Source organism: Macrosteles quadrilineatus, unplaced genomic scaffold, assembly GCF_028750875.1.
Source record: "Macrosteles quadrilineatus isolate MER2022 unplaced genomic scaffold, UCM_ALF_1.0 Scaffold_5__1_contigs__length_97177068, whole genome shotgun sequence".
NCBI classification, from domain to species: Eukaryota; Metazoa; Arthropoda; class Insecta; order Hemiptera; family Cicadellidae; genus Macrosteles; species Macrosteles quadrilineatus.
The window spans coordinates 53,055,832-53,076,829 of NW_026542598.1; the positions used below are offsets into that span (position 1 = coordinate 53,055,832).

General features: G+C 32.4%; 1 protein-coding gene across 2 annotated transcripts in view; it reads right to left on the reverse strand.

Annotated features, from left to right (window-relative positions):
- Window positions 1-20,998, reverse strand: part of LOC128995224 (frequenin-1) — a 96,914-nt gene that overhangs the window by 48,142 nt on the left and 27,774 nt on the right. The window contains exon 2 of one of the 2 annotated variants that reach the window (XM_054420169.1): window positions 3,534-3,558. The exons of the other annotated variant lie outside the window; for it this stretch is intronic. The gene's annotated coding sequence lies outside the window, so the exon portion shown is untranslated. The remainder of the gene's footprint in view (window positions 1-3,533; window positions 3,559-20,998) is intronic. 2 annotated transcript variants of the gene reach the window in all.

Consider the following 20,998-nt stretch of genomic DNA (forward strand, 5'->3'; position numbering starts at 1 on the left):
CCTATAGAGTGGCTCTGAGTGTGTAAAAAGATGAATTCCCCCATTAATTTTACCGTACTTATATAAACCTGTTTTTAATTTCTTCAGTTACAAAATACAGTACCCACAAAATAAAAATAACAAATACTGACTAATACCTCAAATACAAAATTTACGATGATTAACGAAGAGTATTTACCTTATGGTTAGTGTTAATTTAAAATTCTCTTTGTGTATGATAAATTCTTATCCATGTTTCATTCCATGTAATCCAGTGATGTAGTTGCAATTAATTAAAAGCTAGACTGATGAAACGTAGCCTACTAAAGTATGCACGTATTGAACGCTCTTAACACCTGCAACCAGAACCACACGCTTCACGATACAGGAGCTAAACGAGGGATTATCGTTAATTAATGTTTCCCAATCATGTTCATGGTTTATATTCCAGAGCCTCAATTTAGAGGTAATATAATACTTATAAGCAATTAAGCCCAATTTGAATCGGTTTACAATGTTCGAGTTATCATGGAAATAATAATACAGTAATTACTATAGTGAGTTATTTATTGCTGAAAACTGATTATTTGGAATTCATAGAAACAAATGCTACATTTGCTGTAGTTCAGATTATAAATCACGTTTTTAGCAGAGTGATTCTTAAACCATCAAGGTCACCGGTTCGATCACAGCCACCTCTAATACATTAGAGTATTAGAGGTGTATTATATTATATTATATATGTATTATGTATATTATATATGTATTAGAGGTGGCTGTGGTTCGATCCTACACGTGTTTCTGATGGTGCAAACCAGACACAGCTGTCCTTTATCATTTGGCTTTAACAGCTGATACTAGACAGCATCGAAGCTTCATAGATTACCTTCTCCGTTATAATCTCAAACTGCATTTGTATAACGGTTATATTGTGTATTGGGTCAATTGCTAGGGATAAAAAAGCAACCATTTTGAATTTGATGTCTCCTACATCAGCTAAATAGACAATTTGTATTCCGATAGAATAATGCAAGTAAAATAATATTTTCTTGGCATGTATTGAGAGTGTAGTGCAATAAATATTTCATTTGTAAGCTTAAGGTGTCCTGCTAACATGTGATCTACATAATCCTGAAGTTTATTATACACAGTGCAATAAAAAATTAGGAAATTACAGAATTAACCGTAAACCTATGTACTTTAAAAAAGTAAATTCATTATTTTTTTACCGGAAACATTGTAAAATATTTTAAACTTATAACGACTCTACAGTTTATCTGGGTAGACTATATGAGTTTTGGTTTGGACCTTGAATACATTGTAATTTTACCAGCCATTTAAACAATCCATTTGATCGACAAATATTTTGAAACAAATTTATACTTTTATACCACTTTAGGCATACGGTAAATAAAATATTTAAAAAGGCACAGCAACCGTTTCGCAAAACGTCAAATATAAAAGCGCGGGCTTTGTCAGTTCAAGTTGAGCCGATTAGCAGCCACGTTTGAGAGTGTTATCGAGTGTTCATTCTATTTCTCTTTTGCCATTACGAAGAGCCTGAAACATTTTTCGCCATAAAGCCATAAAGCATAATACGCTCTTTTCATACGCACATTATTAAATTAGACTATATTAGATGGTATTAGTTGTGAAAAAGTCATTGATTGATAGACCAGCACCCTGTGTACTACAGAGACAACTTATATTTTTGTTCAATGAACGATTGTGGAATATTTAAGGTTCGATAAGTGAACCATTTGATAATTCGTTGCAATAAAATTATTTATATTGAAGTGTTTAAAATCAACCGCGATTCATTCTTATAGAGTCATAGACATTTTTATTAAATAACGTTATTGAGAAAATTTTTATTTAGAGAAATTCTTGATTTAATTTAAAGTCTTATACGTTTTTGATACGTATTTTGGTCAATACTTATCGACAAATGGATATTAAAACATAACGCCTTAAAAGATCCGGGTTTTAACAAAGAGTTTTACTAATAATCTCCGTAACTAGACTTTTATGGGAAAAATCGAACTTGAAGCAAAATAACATTTCGTATTGTAAACATCTTCTGCTCAAAGACTGTAACCACCGTAAAATAAATTGAAGTTATGAAATGAATTTAACAATTTAAATACAGCTCTTATTGAAATATTGATAAAACATTATTACATTAATTGCAAAATAAAATAATATTGTTATCAAAATCGGATGAAATAAAGTTTTTTGGTACTTTCCTGTTAAAGGGAACATTCATTATTATCGATGATTTTTCTCTCGATATATCGATATTAACAAATTGAAACATATCAGCTGACAACTACGCGATAAATATTGTTCAGTATCAACAAACAATAATGAAATGAAACTGTTCTAAAAAAAAATAACCTAACATAACTAACCAAACTTGCTATAACGTTTAAAAATTCTGTGTTTAACTTGTCTTTCCTATTATCAAACCCAAACGGAATTTTTAAATGGTCCAGCAAGTTTGGTTGGTTATGTTAGGTTAGCTTAGACTATTTTAGCCTAAACAAGATCAGTTAGTTGTTGTCAATTTGTAATGGATCGGAAGATAAAAATATCGATATATCGAAAAAAATCATCGATGATAATGAATGTTCCCTTTAACAGGAAAGTACCGTTTTTTTCAATGTTTACTGCTTTGTGTGATTAATCAATTCATCTCAAACCAATTAATTTTAAACTTGTTTTGCAATTAATTGTCAATTTGTCCTGCTCAGTTCTAATATTCAAAATGTTCAAAACAATTTTGGCACCAGTTTCGTTGCATGAGACTGCATAAATTACATATAGTATAACTAATATAGCAAACAATATGCTAATCAAATATAGCTAAAGTTATTAATCATAATTATCTGAGGCACGTTTCATGCATTGTAATTGAAAATACTTAAAAATACAAATAATGACACTTACATTTGAAGCTTTTTATGAAGTAAATTGTCAGTTAAACCACTTCGAGTGATTGATTAGAATACTGTAATATATAAACTAAGTTAAAACATCTAAAAATAATATTTCGATAAATTTGGTTGTATTTGGTTGTATTGGGTAATTTGGTTAATGCTTATGGCAATTTTGCTACAACAGTATTAATATAAATCAAAACTGTGTTTTTTCTTAGCAATTCTTATATCCTGGATAGTTGGATATTGTTTATTGCACCATTCATAAACTATACAATCTTAGTGTTGCTTAGTCTATGATTGTACTATAAAGAGAAGTAACAAGTATACGGTTTGATCACAAGGATAGATAAATTAAAACACAAACAAGAAATTGTATTTTCAATACATCAATATATTCTGTATCTAAACTTGTTCACTTGAACTATTTTCTAGTTTAAAAACATAGATTAAGCATTCTCGTTTATTCCATTGTTGTAGGGCCCACTAGTTTAGTGTTCACTAAAACTTTAGCAAGAAAACAATAAAATCACACAAACTCTGTCATTCATCTTGCAGTTTAACCTCTCTCATATAGATTTTAGTTTTATAAAAACACTACTAAAATTTACTTACCAGAAGATTTACATGAATAAAAAACCTGAAACAAAAAACAATCAAAATATAACAAAAAATTTTACGTGCATAAAAATAAAAATACAATAAGTTTCTAATATTCAATTGTAAATTATGTTTTCGGCAAACAACATTGTTCGTGATATATGTTAAAAAATATGCCAGCCAAACAATACAATTCACTGTGGGTCATGAAATAATGTAACTCTGTTGTAAATTTTACAGTTTTCAAGTTAAGGTCTGTAAATGTTAAAACACTAGGCTTACTGCCTTGTTAGTCGCCTGTTGACACGAAAAGTTCAGGGTGTTGCCCACTTGTGTATTATTACCAAAGTGTTCTAGTTAGATAACTCATCGCTGTAATTGGCTTACACTGCCACTAGGGTGCGTTTCTTTTGCGGTTGGCATGTGTGCATATACAGGGTGAGGCAATGAGAACGCTACAATTTGTTTTACCTGTCACATGTTAATTGTTGCAACAATGAATGATCAGCTGTGCTTAAAACATCAATTAAACTATGCCATTTTAGTAAATATTATGCCTGAGGCTATTAACACTGAGATTTTGATGTGGAAACCTATTTATAAAATAGTGGTTCTTGAGCAAAAACTCAGAGATGGTTTGGACCGTATTCCATCCTTGGTCAACATTGCGCTGTTCCAGATTGGAAAACAATGTTGAACTGGGTAAAATTATTTAGGATAATCGCTTAAACAAAAAAAAAATAATCGGTGGGTGCCGCTAAACTCTTTGTACACCAGCAAATGTTAAAAGAATATGAGTCCCAGTAACTCAAAGTCCGAAGAGATTTGCCAGGAAGCTTTTGTTGTTGAAAGCTTTACGTTGGCTATTTTTTTGGGAGGGGGGGGTTGTTCTAATAAGCTACTTGACGTTCTAGGTTTTTCAAAGTCACCCCACGGATTTGCTTGAAACGAAGCTAAGGATGGTCCAAAAACTAAAGTGATTCCTGAAGAAGTGCTGGAGGAGTATTTGATGGTGTTTCAAGTGGCTAAAAAGGAATGTTAAGTAGGACAATGAGTCACTTGTAGGATTTTGTTCTCAAGAAATGGAAAAATGACTTTGTTAAGTTAAAATGGCAAAAGATAAGCTGTGTTTTGGTGTGCTATTTATATCCATAGGGTGAATATTATTGAGTTTGTACTGTTTATAAATTGGGGTGCTTTCATTGCCCCACCCTGTATGTGCTTGGCTAGACTCCTCTATTATGAATGATTGAAGGTGTGATATTGCACTAAATAGTGGCTATAGTAAATTATAAAACACTGGATAAACTTGATAATTTTAGGAGAGAAAAGATTAACGAATGCGGAGTTTGATATAAAGGAGGAGCAGTTAAGGAGTGTGTAGAGAGCTTCTAAAGTATTTCTTGTTTTTTTCAGTATTCTACTCTTTTTATTGTAGCCATGTCATAAATTGCTCCAGGAAAAGTCTGTTATACGGCTTTTACAAACATATTACGTGCAGATTAGGTAGAATAGAATTTTCTTATAATACCTATGATATTATGATTAAAGAATATGACAAAACTAAAATATTTTAAGGATAAACAAATTACCATAAAACATATAATATATGTTTTGTTTTTTTATTATAATTGTTTACCCCGGTAGTCCCAAGGAAGACAGTTGCGTGGCATGAAAATTCAATAAAGTCAATCGCTAAGTCATCTGTTCAATCAAAATAATCAAAGTTCGATCATTAATTATTTTATACTTGCCTTATTTTTCAAATAGCCATAAGCTATGAATTGAAACAAAACATAGTATTGTTATCATGTTTTGCTATGCACAAGAAACAAAACTGCTTGGTAAAATTAAATCCATCTTTTGATAGAAATTATTATGTTTTATTAATAAATACTGAGCAGAGGTACGTGCAGTGAAATATCATAGAGGAAACAACCAGGATTCATTTGCATTCAGTCCGTTGATATTATCCTGGAAGGTTGTTTTATACAACAAAAAATGAAAATATTTGTCAATATTACTTGACCTAATTTTAAATATTATTTTAGATATTGGAAGATAAAAAGTTTACTAAATTTGCTTCAAAGTGTGATACAAATAGTTTTTGTAGAAGTAATTTTCATTTAGTAGGGATTTAAAAGTACTCTACTGAAGAGGTGGCTCAAATACTTTATCGATCACTGACTTAACATTCAGTGGCGACTAAGCTCAGTCTTAACTGTTATAGCCTGTTCTACATCAGGTGGATAACGATTTATTAACTTGACAAAGTGTATATATCAGTAGTTTATTATTAATAAACAATGTGTACGAAATCATCTTGAATGATTGAAACATTTGGAATGTATGTTCATATAAGTATGTATATCAACATAAATAGCTCATACATGTATGCATGTTGCTGGATTGAAAATTAGGGACGCCTATTCAATTGAAAAATATTCTAATATCTGTCTTTAATGAGGACAGAGCTTATATAACACGTTTGATTGAAAAAGTCCGAGTTTTCAGGGAAATATTTTGATTTACAAACGGTGTAGGCTAACTATTATTTTGCTTTCAAGACAAATGTTTTTGCCTTCTGACAAATTTTAATTTGAATCAGTGTTTTACTAGATAGTCAGTAGGTACGATGGTCCATGAAACCCAAGCAGCAATGTCGTGATCGCGTTCTGGGAAATCTGGACTTTTTATTAGTACCTATTTTGTTAATATAAACAGTAAGCACTGTAATGACTCACTCTTTGCTACGTTTCACATACAGACGTTTAATCTAAGGTCATTTATTATCTAAAAAATATCTTTTATCTAAAAAACTATCTCTTTTAGATAATTTCTTCGCTCTTATACAATATTAGAGTTTTTCTCCTAATATTCTTTTACTCAAAATGGCTAAGTATATTCCATAGTTTAAAGAAAAAAATATTAGGAGGTATGTGTAACATTACAAAGTTATAATTAGTTGTACTAGACAACGTTTGCTAGGAGATTTCGAGGAAATTTAGTAGAACAATGCCAGTTGAAACTTGATGGAATGTTTGTAGTATCAAGTAAGAGAAGAAACGCTTTCTGAAAGCGTTGGGATGATATAAATCCACCTGTCTACGAACACATTCCTCTTCACCGACTGACAGCGGTTAAACCTTTACTGTGTGGGCAACATTCGTGGAACGCTTTCCTTGTTTTAGTTAAATTAACCTCTTTGAATAATATTTGGACTTGATAAAACAATAGTTGTAGGTATACAAATACTGTTTTCTTTTATCATTTTTAAGTATGACACAATTAGTTCAGGTAAGATTTATAAAAAAATCACAAATTATTCCATTGGAGTACGAATTATATGGTCTTACTTTTGAGCTTAGGCTACTAGGTAAATGTTTGATTCACTGTTGGTTAGAGAGTTTTTGTTGCAAGGTAACTATTTTGGTGCAACAAACAACAATATAAACTAGTGCACCTGTTGCTCGAATTCGAGCAATTGCAAAGTATTACTGGCGTTTTTTCAAAACGAAATACAGTCATAATTTCCGATAACTTAAAAGTCAACTCAAAGATAACGCAATCAATCACTCCACTCCAGTTAACGAAACTGAAAACGTACGCTCTTGTGTGTACATGTGTTTACTATGAACAGCTGTAATTAATACAAATTATTCGTCCGTTCAAGTAAACAAAATCTTTTATCCATAAGAAATGCATTGGGATTTTGATGGCCTGTGGGGCAAAGCCCGAGGACTTTCTTTATTACAGGAGTTGGTGAAAGGGAGCATCTACACAAACAATACTTCATTTTGACACATCGTTTGTAAAAATCCGTCCATTATTAACGGAGGAGTAATGTTTCGTATAAATCGCCTTCACGTACTATATATAAGGATACATTTGCAATTGAATATTTATAGTGAATTCAATACCTCGACATATGAGTTTTAAAACTTTATATAAAAATGGATAACATTATGGAAAAATACAGTGTGTTTCCTTATTACAAGTTGTGTCTAGACAAAGAAAACAAACCACTAAAAAGTCGATCGACAAATTCTTGGAGCCGAGCCATGTTTGGGCCGCTTTCAGCTATCAGCTTTCTCATGTTCCACATCTATGTTGCTTTCTATGTTTTTAAATTAGATTTTTAAACTAAATTTCCATTTAGATTTAAATTTAAGAAATATACAATCATTCTTGTCTTATCTTTAAATAAATCTATTGATGATTCAACTTTTTTGGGGCATTTACTGTATAGTACTGGTTTATAGGGTGCCATTTTTATGTGCGAACATAGGCTTTTGAATGTTGTACGGCCAAAAAGTATGAACAAATTCAGAACAAATAATAAGCGGTTATTATTAGTAGGGGACCTTTTTTTATAATGGACCTTATTTTATAATAGTTTCCTACAATATATTCCACTGCAGTTCAGAATGGTCTATAAATATGTGTTAGCCGTGGCAGAGGCTGTAAATATGTAGTGGATGGACGTGTTTTACAGGTGGTTCAACGCTAGTGATGTTTTAGAGTGCATTAATACATCGGTTCTTATTGTTATAGACTCCTCTACCTCTACACTGATGCCTAGATCTCGTAGGTTTCATGAAGCATAATGGATATTCAAAGAAACACACAGAATCACTTTTCTATAAGGAAAAGTGATAGAGTTATCTAATAGGAATAAATTAACAGTTAAATTTAAAGATATAGTAAAGGATCAGTATAACTTGCTTATTTCAAATCTGCAAGCAATAACTATTTTATGAGGGTTCGAACACTGTAGTAACTCTACTTATGATCCAATGAAGCTCAGAACAGCCTATAAAGAGGTGTTAACCATCACAGCTGTAGGCTGTTAAGATTTAGAGGGCGATCAGCGTAACAGGATGGAAATAAGCTTCAGTACTAAAGCAAATGTTGCAGTATATCCGTCTAAGTAATGGTGGATTCTTTCTCTTTCCATACTTATTTTACAGAATTCATAGCCATTTTAGTTCAAAATGCAGAATGAAATCCTTGCACAGTTTGAAATTCGTGTTTAAACTGTGCAATTAGTATATTCTACAGTAATTCCTTACCAAAAACATTGTTGAAATGTTTCAAATTTATGTTATTCAATTTTACAAATGATAGTATTACGTGAAAGGTCCGATGAAAATTAACAGAAAACCCTTCCCTTAATAATCTTTCCATTCAATACTTTATTATTGAAAGTGTCAAGATTCAATTTGTATTTCAATAATGTTATCTACAAAAATAATGCGTCTAACTTCATATCAAATTTCGTGACTTGACATCTCTTGTATTGTTAAATTACACACACATCTGTCACAGCACGAACCACCAAACCAGCCACATGTGTTGTCTTTTGTAGGCCAGAATGTGTTATATAAACCTCTTTTTTATTCCACGTCTCCTTACAGTTACGCCCTTAATTGTTTACAGGCGTAAAAACCTAACTAGACGTAAATTGTAATGAAAAGGTTGTAGCTCTAGTCTTAGTTGTATGTGGAAGTTATAAGTAGTATAAATTTGTGTAAAATGACACAAAAATAGTGCCGCGAGATTTTCGTGTTGTATTCGAGCCGAAGTCAGTAGAGTTTACAGCTCCCAATCACGAGCCCTTCCCTCTTGTTAGTGGAGGTTCACACTAAATGCTTTCCTAGTTCTGGTGTGAGTTTTTGTAATAAGTTTCCCTGCGTAGCGTATTTGTGTGTATGTAACTATTTTAATTATGTTTCATATCAGCTTTTTTTGTTGTAAACATTTTCAGCACCACGTTTTATTCTTATGAAATGTTTTGAAAACAATAAGCAAAAAACAGATCATTTATAGCTAAAAAATCACTGTTACTGTTGTTGTGTAGACAAGGCAAAATAAGGCCAAATTATTAGGGGGCGCCTCATGTTGCGCCTTTAATTACTATACTAGTTAAATATTGTTCACACTTTATAATTGAAATTTCCTCAGAAAAATTATAACAAATACTCGTATATACATTTTAGTTTATAAATTAATTTTTTTAAATTAAAAGTCGAGTAAAATGAACTTGATATGCTACTAGTATGTCCAGAAGATGTTTAGCGGTAAACTTAGAGCAACCATGGTACACAAGGGTTACATAGCTCAATGTAGGTCCATAGAAGACCTTTAAAGGTTACTGAGTTACATTGTAGATATATCGACCTCGGGGAGGGGTAAATATGTACAGATAAACCATCCTCACTCACTAGCTTTAGCGGTAAATGCCTTGACCATAACGGTGTAACTAACCTTTACTAAACTTACGTTAAGTGAAATATTTTAATTTTGGTTACTAGGCTTGATGATAACTGAATTTAACTACAAGTTGAAGCTAGAAACTAACTTGTTTCGCAATTCAAACCTAGATTCCATGTCCTATAAATATGTTAATTATTTAGCAAAGGGGAAGCAGTTAATTTGTGTGTACACTGTGATTAGGACCTATAAGAATTATTTTGCGTGTGGATTACATAAGTATCTAACTAGAGTATGAAAAAGTTTGTGTTCACATATACATCAATACATTGGTTCATATGCTACATATAGCTTTCATTATTGTCCCATTAATTATCGTTGATACTTTAAATTCTATGAAGCTATATTATACAATTTTGAAGCTAAGTTATGTCAAATCAGTAAGCAATCAAAACGCGAGAAGTATAACTTTTAATGGTGTTGCTTAAAACACGGAAATTAACACACACAGTTTCATAAAATTCAATGGGAATAATATAATATCGTGAATAGAAGGTTTTTTACGTAATAAGCGAAAGTAAAAGATGCACTAAAATGTTTACCATGGTAAACATCTTTAGGAAGTAACTTTACTAAAGTTCCTAAAGTCTGTTTGTCTATAAAGAACCATGTTAAACGTTCTGGAATACATATGCATAATAGGGCATTAATGTTATTATTTCGTAAAGAAATACTCAAAATTAAAATTTATACCTTTGGAAAACACGCAAAATATTCCATTTGAAAATTCAATTAATCAAGCTGGAAGAACCGTGATTATAAACTGTAAAGTTTATTGGCTTTAATTTTAGCAAAGCCATGCGGTCAACATAGTTTTATAACATTAAGAATAATTACTAGAACACTCCATTCATAATTTCCCACACAACTATGGCTAAACATGGCACACCAGTCTTCTTTACGAGGTCATTTTTAACGCCAGTGATTTACTCGAAGGAAATGGCTTACGTAGAATGCAGTTTGTTATAGAAAGAACAACGCTACACGTCTTGACCTACGTGACAGAAGGATCTAGCCTGTTCGTGCACGTGTTGTGCTGAGCTCCCGTCGTGTTGGGCGTGTAGCCTAATTTACAACACTGCTCATCCTTTCAGTTTTACTCACGTTCCAAGTCTTATTTGACAAATATGAACTAATGTGTTATAAGTATCTGCGCAATAGGTATTTACACTGGCAAATTTTAACTTAAATATAAAATAAGGATGAGTGTAGCCTTTTAGACCTTTTGAAAATATATGATGGATGTTTAGATGTGTTTTAAAATTCGATTTTTTGAGAGATCTTGTGAATTAAAAAATATATTTTACGTTAGGCTTCATTGTACTACATTCACATTACAGTTGCTATATAGAATGATTGTATTATATTAGTTTAAATCTTTTAAAATGTTTGAAACAAACTGGGTTTGTTGCAGTAAACATAAGCACTACGGTATACCGTAAAGAAACTTACCCTGAATTGTCTTCATTTAATTAAAGAAAGAGGTACATGTGTGGAAACATAATGTTTGCGGTATTGTTATTACTTAGGGGATCGTGGTTTTATTTTATTTCAAGGATTACGCTATACAAGTGCTGGCCGAATAGATGCAAACATATTTTGATAATGAACTAATACATTTTGGTTTCAACACTATCACTTGGTGCTTGAACATATGTTACTATCGTACAAGTATATTTTCAAAACGTTTTTATTAGGTCGCTTTCTTGTCCGCTACAAATTTTGCAACCGATTTTAGACTAACTTCCCGATGAGCTAGGGACTTGAAACTTGAAACATATCTCACAAATGGAAGACAATGCAATATTATACAATTTAATTTTCATATTTCCCTTGGGCTACGCCCCATGGGCTTGTTTTTATTAAATCGATTTCTTGCAAATTTTGATACTTCCCGATGAGCTATAGACTTGAAATTTGAAACATAGCTCACAAATGGATGACATTGCAATATTATATCATTTAATTTTCATATTTCCTTTTGGGCTACGCTCATGGGCTTGTTTTTATCAGCTCGCTTTCCTACAAATTTTGATATCAATTTTAAACGATGTTCCCGATAAGCTAGAGACTTGAAATTTGAAACATAGCTCACAAATGCATGACAATGCAATATTATATCATTTAATTTTCATATTTCCCTTGGGCTACGCCCCATGGGCTTCCAAATTTTTCATGTTTACATTTTGAAAGAATGTAAATAAATATATCAATTAATTTAAGTCAGCTGTAAATACTTAAATTTGACAGTTCAAAGAGCAGAGGTTAAGAGGTACAGGTTATGCTCCCAAGAGATTCTTTATACAAACATTTCAAAATATAGATAAACAATCTGATTGCAGATATAAAGATGTTCGTTAATAATGTAAATTGTTATTTATTTAATGTTCTATAAAGTAAAAAATAAATTAAATAGATTTATATATTTATAGTTAGTAGGTAGGCCATACATTCAATCTAATACATAATTATATGAAAACAAACTCAAATAAACCTTAGATTTCCCACATGCCTTTGTCTTAATCTGATATAGATGCTTGAAATAGATTTAACATCCTCACGCATTAAAAAACTAAAAAAATAGAAAATAATTTATAAATAAAAAACTTTTTTAAACAAAACGTTTTTAAACGCCCTAAAAAGTAGAAAATAATTTACAAATAATTTATAAATATGTTGAGAGAGTATAAATACTTGTACGATTTAAAACGAAAAACGTGGGGTGCATGCAATAGATAGTTTACAATTACCTTCACCTACTGAACTAATGTATTATTATCAATTAATTGCATGCACCCAACGTTTTTCGTTTTAAATCGTACAAGTATTTATACTCTCTCAACATATTTATACATTATTTGTAAATTATTTTTTACTTTTTAGGGCGTTTAAAAACGTTTTGTTTAAAAAAGTTTTTTATTTATAAATTATTAACAATGTTGGCTCTTGGGATATGTCAGTAGTTCTTTATGGTTTTATATCTGGACCTAGCTATCTTTAGTCATTGGGATGAAAAAAAAACTATTTCTGTCTCACCCGTTCTAGGATAATGTTTTATAAATTCTTTTGTAGTGGAAAACAGAAGTAATAATCGGATAAAAGCAAAAGTGGCAATATCCATTAGGAAATTGCAATAAATCTTCAAGTTCTGAACTTGTTAGCTTACGCGGAACACTTGAAGGATTATTAACCGCCGTTCCCTGCGATGTTAATATTAATGTAAGGCTTAAACTATAAATTTTATCATTACCTCAAGATTTACAGCAAAAACTTACGCTGAAACAATACAAAAGCATTTTAAGTTACCTAAATTTGAAGATTTTTCTGTTTCTTGTCTGTGATTTTTTGTTAAATGATTGTTTAGTGGAAAAGTTATGGTTTTTAGAACTAAAATAAGTCATCAAACGAACCAGGTACTGTTAAATGGCGAGGTTTATAACACTTAGGACTGATGGCGATTGTATCTAGGCTCAGAGTGACTGAATATTAAGGCAGGATCGATCTACACTTGAACCACCTCTCCAGTCTAGCACCTTCACGTGAATGAATAAATGAACATTACTGCAGTGGAAAGTTAGTTCATTCAACTATTTACTAATTCAACTTGTAGAAATCAAATGCATTTATATACCCTATTAATTATAGTAAGGCTCAGGTCTAGGATAACTACAGAAATTCGGTTAACATTTAATTGAGGCTTGTGTCCAAGATTATTTATTTACATTCTTGTCTGATCTTAATATAGAAATCAAAATTATTCACCCTGATATGTGCATCCTCATATTGGGTATACATACATCTATTTATCTATACTATTAAAAAATTAGGGTGGTGACTGTCTGTCTGGACAGCTGTCAGTGCTGTCACGACTAAAATAATAAACCAATACAGCCAAAATTAAGTACAAAGATGGTCTACATATCTGGAAATGTAATAGGCCTATTCACTTCCCTGAGTTCCTCTCGGGGTACGCCCCTTGGATGTCCAAAGTTTTGAGGTGAGGTCTTAAAAAGTAAATATTAATAGGTCTCCGTGGAAGCATGAGAAAATTCACAATGTTTACCTTTGCGTTGACATTTAAATGTAAACAACCAGAACTGCGAAATACTCATTTCACGATTTCAGATAGCTGATCCAAAGAAATAAAATACTGTATATTTTACATGACTATTTGGTAGGATTATTTTATCTTAAACTTTATGATGGATAACTTATTTCTAAATCTGTTTCGGTGTTTATGAAACTGATTTTCTTCCCGTTGCGAAGCACGGGTACAGCAGCTAGTTGGAATTAACTTTTGGTTTTACAGTCAACATAATTTGGTGTGAACGCAAATTAAAAAGGTTAATAATTACAAAATTTCATTTTTTTTTTTGTGATGGCTTATTGCATACGCAAAATAACCACGAAATTCGTTACGAACAAAAGTGACAATAAACCGAACCATAGTGACCAGACTTGACGTGTAGCTTGCCTAATAATTAATAAAAAATACGCGTAGGTTAGATGGTTTTACTAAAAGTAAAACTTGCGACATTCCAGCCGAAACTCTAACTGACAAATTACAAGGAAATTGAGTTATTCCTACATCACGCAACCAGCCTAACCTGGGGTTAGAAAACATTGCTTCTATTTCAGTATGAATAATGAGATTTTATTCAATTATGGATATTTATTCGTCACAATCTTAATGTGAATGCTCAATCACGAATCTCAAAATCGTTGAACATTTTATTTCGTAAATTGTAATAGCAAATGTTATTTGTTGTGTGGGTATTTAACATATGCACAAGATTTCTATAAGATTTATTAATTCATCAGATAATGAAGATACTAATTAAAGCAAGGGTTTTTCTAAACTTTGTAGTTGAACTTGATGACTCAAACTTTCCAAAGTAGGTGCAGCACTAAGAAGACTTATTGAAACATCGCCTGAAGTTATATAAGCCAGTGGACTAGTAACTTTAGAAATATTGTTCGGATTGACATGGGATATGACAGTTGTTATGATATTTTTTAATATAAGTTTATGGTAAATGTGTTATTTGTATACATACAAATAACGAAATAACACATTTACAATCAAATCAGCTCCAAAAAATTATGGAAAATAATTATATAAATCTTACAAGATTGATATAATTATTTTCCAAAGAGTTGATTTGATTGTACTCAGGTTTAAATTTATACATGATTTGCCTCTAGGATTGATTTATTGACATACAATGAGGTAAGTAACCTCATTTTATGTCAGGTTTAAAGATGAGGGATTCTCTTGGTTAGGTTATTTGAATGAGGTTTTTTTTGTTGGTCAATGATGGCCCGTGTAACAACTATCTTATTATAACATAACCATCTCGTTATGTCTTCACAATTAACACAAATGATATTTTTTTGGTACTTTATAATAAGTCAGAACGCACGTAACTGTGAAATATCTTGTAGAAATCTAACGAAGAGACTTTTGTATTGTTTTTAACTGCTCCTCATCATTATCACTCTTAGAACCTTCAGGTCCTTGAAATATAATTTTTGTCTTTCTATTTTGTAATAGCTCTACCTACACTTAATATCGTACATTTTTGTTCAAATAAGTCCAAATCTAATATTATTTTGATATATTTTAAAATTTAAATTTTATTGGAATGATTTAAGATTATAGGCCTACTATATAATCAAGGTGGTAATTTATATCCTTAATCATGTATCATTTATACTGAGAACCATTAGGAGAGATTTCACAGTTTTGAAAGGGGGATTTTACAAGAGTATTCTACATCTCTAGCATTTGTTAAAAATTCAAGAAAATTCAAAAAAGGAAATAGAGTAAACTATATAAACACCGAAAAATACATCTCCTCTCTTTATTGTAAGTACTTTTCTTTGGGAATATAATAAATAACAGTATATAGTTTTTTATTGACCGATGCTATATTTTAACCTAAGAAGGGGAATAATAATTTAAGAGTAGCATTAAAAACATTATTTCATTTGAGCCTATTTGGTATACAATCGTTGAATAATACTATTGGGTTGGGCAATAATATTACTCAACTTACTTGTAGGTTAATTGGTTAACAAGCGTAATAACAAACCAATTACTGTTATAAAGGGCATCAGTTGTGTAGTCTATGCAACCATGGAATTGGGCTCGATGGACGGGTTACTTGAATAGCTTTCATTCAATTATTTCATGAATTTATTGATAGATAAAAACAATTCTCAAAGTGTTAATGCTTTTGTTTTATAAGCCACTTGAGTTAACCTATATATTATACTATATTATATAAAATATTATATATATATTATATATATTATATTATTTTATTATTATTTATTATATATTATTATATTAGTTAAATTTGATTACTCCATGTTAAATTAATTCTTCAATTTTCATTCCGAATAAAGTGAACTGATGACTAGTGTTATTTTATTGGTAGTTTAAATTCGTCAGCTATTTAATTAGCTACCAAATAATAACACTAAGGATTTGTGTATACATTTATAAAGAAATTGTATTTTTCAAAACTATAAAATGCAAAAAGCAAAACATTAGCCCATGATTTACGGTTGTGCGTGAGTGACCAGTGATTTATTCAGTTTCATATTCATTAGGTTTCTATTTTTCGTGCTCCTGGAGATGTCGAGATTGTGTAAAGGTTTTAAAATACTAAGAAAACTTGCAACGTTTTACAGACAGTCGGTAAGAGAGGAATTGTTGTTCGGTCAAGTTGCCTTTGTTTTTTGTATTAGTTTTATATGTCTTTGTTTTTAACAATCCATCTGTAATTCCCATCACATTACCATATGTCAATTTTCATTGTTGCATTCATTCATCGCGAATCACCTCTCATAAAAACATGTACTCATTATTTCTCTCATAAATTAAACCTCTTTTATACCAAAACCCTCGACCTTTTACTCTTCATTATAATAACACCGCACATTTTGGTCCTTTCGAGCCGCACATTTTTGGTCCTATCGAGCAGCGGATTATACATTAGTGCGACTTTTTTAAAGTTAATTTAAATGTCTCGGTTGAACGTATTTCATCCAACGTGAAGCCGCCAAGGACAAAACCACATCGCCATTTTGAACTTTTCATCTACGTCACGATACAGTCCACACTCCTCTCATTCCAAGTGTTCAACATCGTCATCGTTCTGCTAGTTCCGCTCCGCATTCATCTCGACTCGACTTCATTTCGTCTACATCGCATCGCAACGTCAAACGTCAAGAAACTCAAAAATAAGGTTATGTTTGTACTTCGAAGACAACGCACCGCATCTCATCGTAAGTTATCAAAATAAAGCATTATCAACATGAAAATAATAAAGAAACCCTAATTTTATTCCTCAGTCTTCGTCCTTATCCTCAAATTACTCCATCCATTTATAATATCTTTACTTACTTAACTCATTGAACGATCTAGGCCTAACTTCCAAAATGAGATTTTCAACATTTTCTAATAGATGCAAATTGCAATTAAATAAATTAAATACCATCAGTGAGTATATTCAATCATGTCCACCAGAAATAACAGAAGCTCAAACCGTTAAACTTAACCTTTATTTGCACGAAGCTAAAACAATTTCTGCCAATTTTGAAGCTAACCTTGATAAGCTTCTTGATGTTGATGACGATAAAAACGTTTTTTCTGACAATGAAGAAGCTATTTCAAAGCTCCAGAACGACATATCAGAACTCTCAATTAACATTCAAACTGAAATTTCTCTTCTAATTCAAAAGTTTAGAGATGAACACTTCTCAAATAACTCAATAACATCAAACCCAACCTCTAGGCCTACTACTAGCATAGTAAAATTGCCTAAACTAGAACTGAAGTCCTTCAATGGTGACACTAAAACATGGATATCCTACATTAACCTTTTTGATACTACTATCCACAACAACAGTAGCTTATCCCTTGTTGAAAAACACCAGTACTTGATAAGTTCACTTGAAGGCGAAGCCTTACACCTAATCAAATCCCTACCAATCTCGTCTGGCAACTATACAGTAGCCTATAATGCCTTACGGGAAAGATATCACTCGAAGCGTAGGCTAATCTCTGTCCACCTCAGTAAAATTGTCGATTTACCCAATATTAATGAAAAATCTATCAAAAACCTTAGATCATTTTTAAATGAATTTAATGAAAATGAACAAGCTCTTAGTGTTCTTGGCTATAATGTCATGGAAGACAACTACCTACTAAGTATGTTGATCTTACGAAAAATGAACTCCAACCTCTGTCAAGTTTTCGAATCAAAACGCCTAAATTATTCTGATTTTCCTCAAGCAAGTGAATTAATCAAATTTCTTAAAGACTTTTGTAACAACAGTGAAGATGCCTCTCTCTGTCACGCTCCACAAGTAGCTCCTCTAAAACTGTCCAACCCTAATCAAGTTTCATTTCAAAATGATAAATCTTTTCAACGTCGACCTTTGGCTTTTGTAAGCACTTAAAATGATCTCAAATGTTTTTGCTGCAATGAAAGTCACAATGTATATAGTTGTACATTATTTCAGAGTAAAACCCCCCAAGAAAGGTTGCAAATGGTACATGACTTAAAACGGTGTACAAATTGCCTCGGCAATCATTTGGTTAAGCAGTGTATGTCTAAGCGTACTTGTAAGACTTGTTCAAAACCTCATCACTCACTTTTGCATTTTTTGAAACCTAAACCTACTACCGGTAAGCCTATTACTAAAGTCAGAAATCGTTCCAATGAAGAACAACATATAGGCCTAAGTGAACCTAATGAAGCTTTATACCCTCAAAGTGCAACATCCATGGTTTGCGAAAGTGATAAATTCTCCCAATGCAACTCCACAGTACTTCTAGCCACGACTCTTGTCAAGGTTAAGTCTCCCTCCGGACACGCACATATCCTCCGAGGTTTGATTGATTCAGCTTCTCAATGCTCCTTCATCTCTGAACGTGCAGCCCAGCTATTGAACGTGGTCCGAAGTAAGTCAGTAATTCCTATTGATGGCATCTCTGGCCTTAGTACCAAGACTAAAGGTGTAACTAATGTGGATTTAGAAACTCTAAGCAGTAAACCCGTAGCTCAGAATCATACTGTAGTTATTCTTGACAAAATTACTTCACCACTCCCTAGATCACAAGTACATCCTGATGTAATTGAGCATGTTAGAAAATATAGCCTAGCAGATCCCTCATTTAATGTTACTGGACCCATTGATATTCTCCTAGGATGTGAACTTTTTGCCAACATTTTCACTGGCGAGATACACACCATTGGTAATAATTTACCAAAAGTTGTAGGTACAGTATTTGGTTTTACAATTATGGGTAAAACACCTTGCCTCGGTGAAAACCATCCAACCAACCACTTGTCAACCTTCTTAACAATAAGTGATTTCGATCTGCACAGTTCTCTACAGCGATTTTGGCAGCTAGAAGAACCTCCGCAGCATTCAAAGCTTTCTGACGATGACTCTTACTGTGTCAATCATTTTGGTAAGACTCATTCCCGTGATCCTGACGGACGTTATGTAGTAAGACTACCATTTAAGCCTAATAGTGACGTATTAGGTGATTCTTTGATCCCTGCCAAATCTAGAATGGCATCTCTTGAACGTAAATTCTCCTCTCTACCTGAATTTCATGAAAAATACACTGATTTCATGAAAGATTACAACACCTCTGGCCACATGACAAAATGTGATGTCAAACCCCCTTTAAATTGTCCACATTTTTTCCTGCCCCATCACGGAGTCGTTAAAGAGTCTTCATCCTCAACCAAACTTCGTGTTGTTTTTGACGCATCCTGTCGAACAAGTAACAACATCTCTCTCAATGATATATTACTCCCTGGTCCTAAGCTTCAAACTGATGTTCATGACATATTAATGAATTTCAGAAAGTACAAATTTTTTTTTTCTTGCGACATCAAACAGATGTACCGTCAGATTAAAGTTCACCCGGACGATCAAAACTATCAGTTGATACTCTGGAGAGAAAATAATCAAGATCCACTCTCAGTTTTTAAATTAACCACTGTCACATACGGCATGAATTGTTCACCGTTTCTAGCCATTAGCACTCTGAATCAGCTTGCTGCTGATGAAGGTGACGCGTACCCATCCGCAAAACATGTCCTTTTACATCAAACGTACATGGATGATTGTATTGGAGGGCATGATTCTGAAGACAAAGCTTTAGAGCTGCGTAATCAATTGATTGAACTTTTGAAGAAAGGTGGATTTGAATTGAGAAAATGGACCTCCAATTCAAAAAAGCTTCTCAATGATATGCCTCAAGAACATTTAGAAACTCCTATGTTCTTTCATGATGCCACACAACAAGCCCATTTCAGCATTCTAGGTTTGCATTGGTCATCTATTGCAGATACATTTTCTTACCATTTCAACATTTCAAAGTCATGTACAACAATTCCACATACTAAACGTAAAGTTTTGAGCATCATTGCCCAAATCTACCAAATTGACCCAGTAGGTTTTATAACCCCAGTAACTATGAAAGCTAAATGTTTTATGCAATACCTTTGGACACAGAATTTGAATTGGGATGATCCCTTACCCCTAGAATTGACTGAGTCCTGGATGAGTTTTCTTGAAGAATTGTCTGACGTTTCAACTATCATAATTCCAAGAAATTTAGAGCTTACATCAGGCTGTTCAATTCAACTTCATGGATTTGCAGATGCGTCTCTTCATGGTTATGCTGCTGTTGTATTTCTTCGTACGACTGCTGATGGTCAAGTTATCATCCGAAACATTATATCTAAGACTCGCCTTGCTCCTTTGAAATCAGTCTCCCTTCCTCGTTTAGAGTTATGTGGTAGCCATTTACTTGCAAAACTAATGAACTACTGTGTAAATATTTACTCTTCAAACTACCAAATAGAATTGATTCAAAATTGGTGTGATTCAACCATTGTCCTAGCATGGATAAGTACACCCCCGTACAAACTGAAAACATTTGTCTCTAACCGTGTAGCAGAGATACAAGAGTTGACTCCTATAAACTCGTGGAAACATGTGAGAAGTTCTGACAACCCAGCCGATTGTGCTTCTCGTGGACTTTCTCCCTCGTTGTTGAAAGATCATCCCCTGTGGTGGACAGGACCCACCTGGTTAGCAAATAATCTATCACAGTGGCCTTCAGATGACTCAATTTCTCTCAAAGAAAATGAAATTCCAGAATTAAAAAA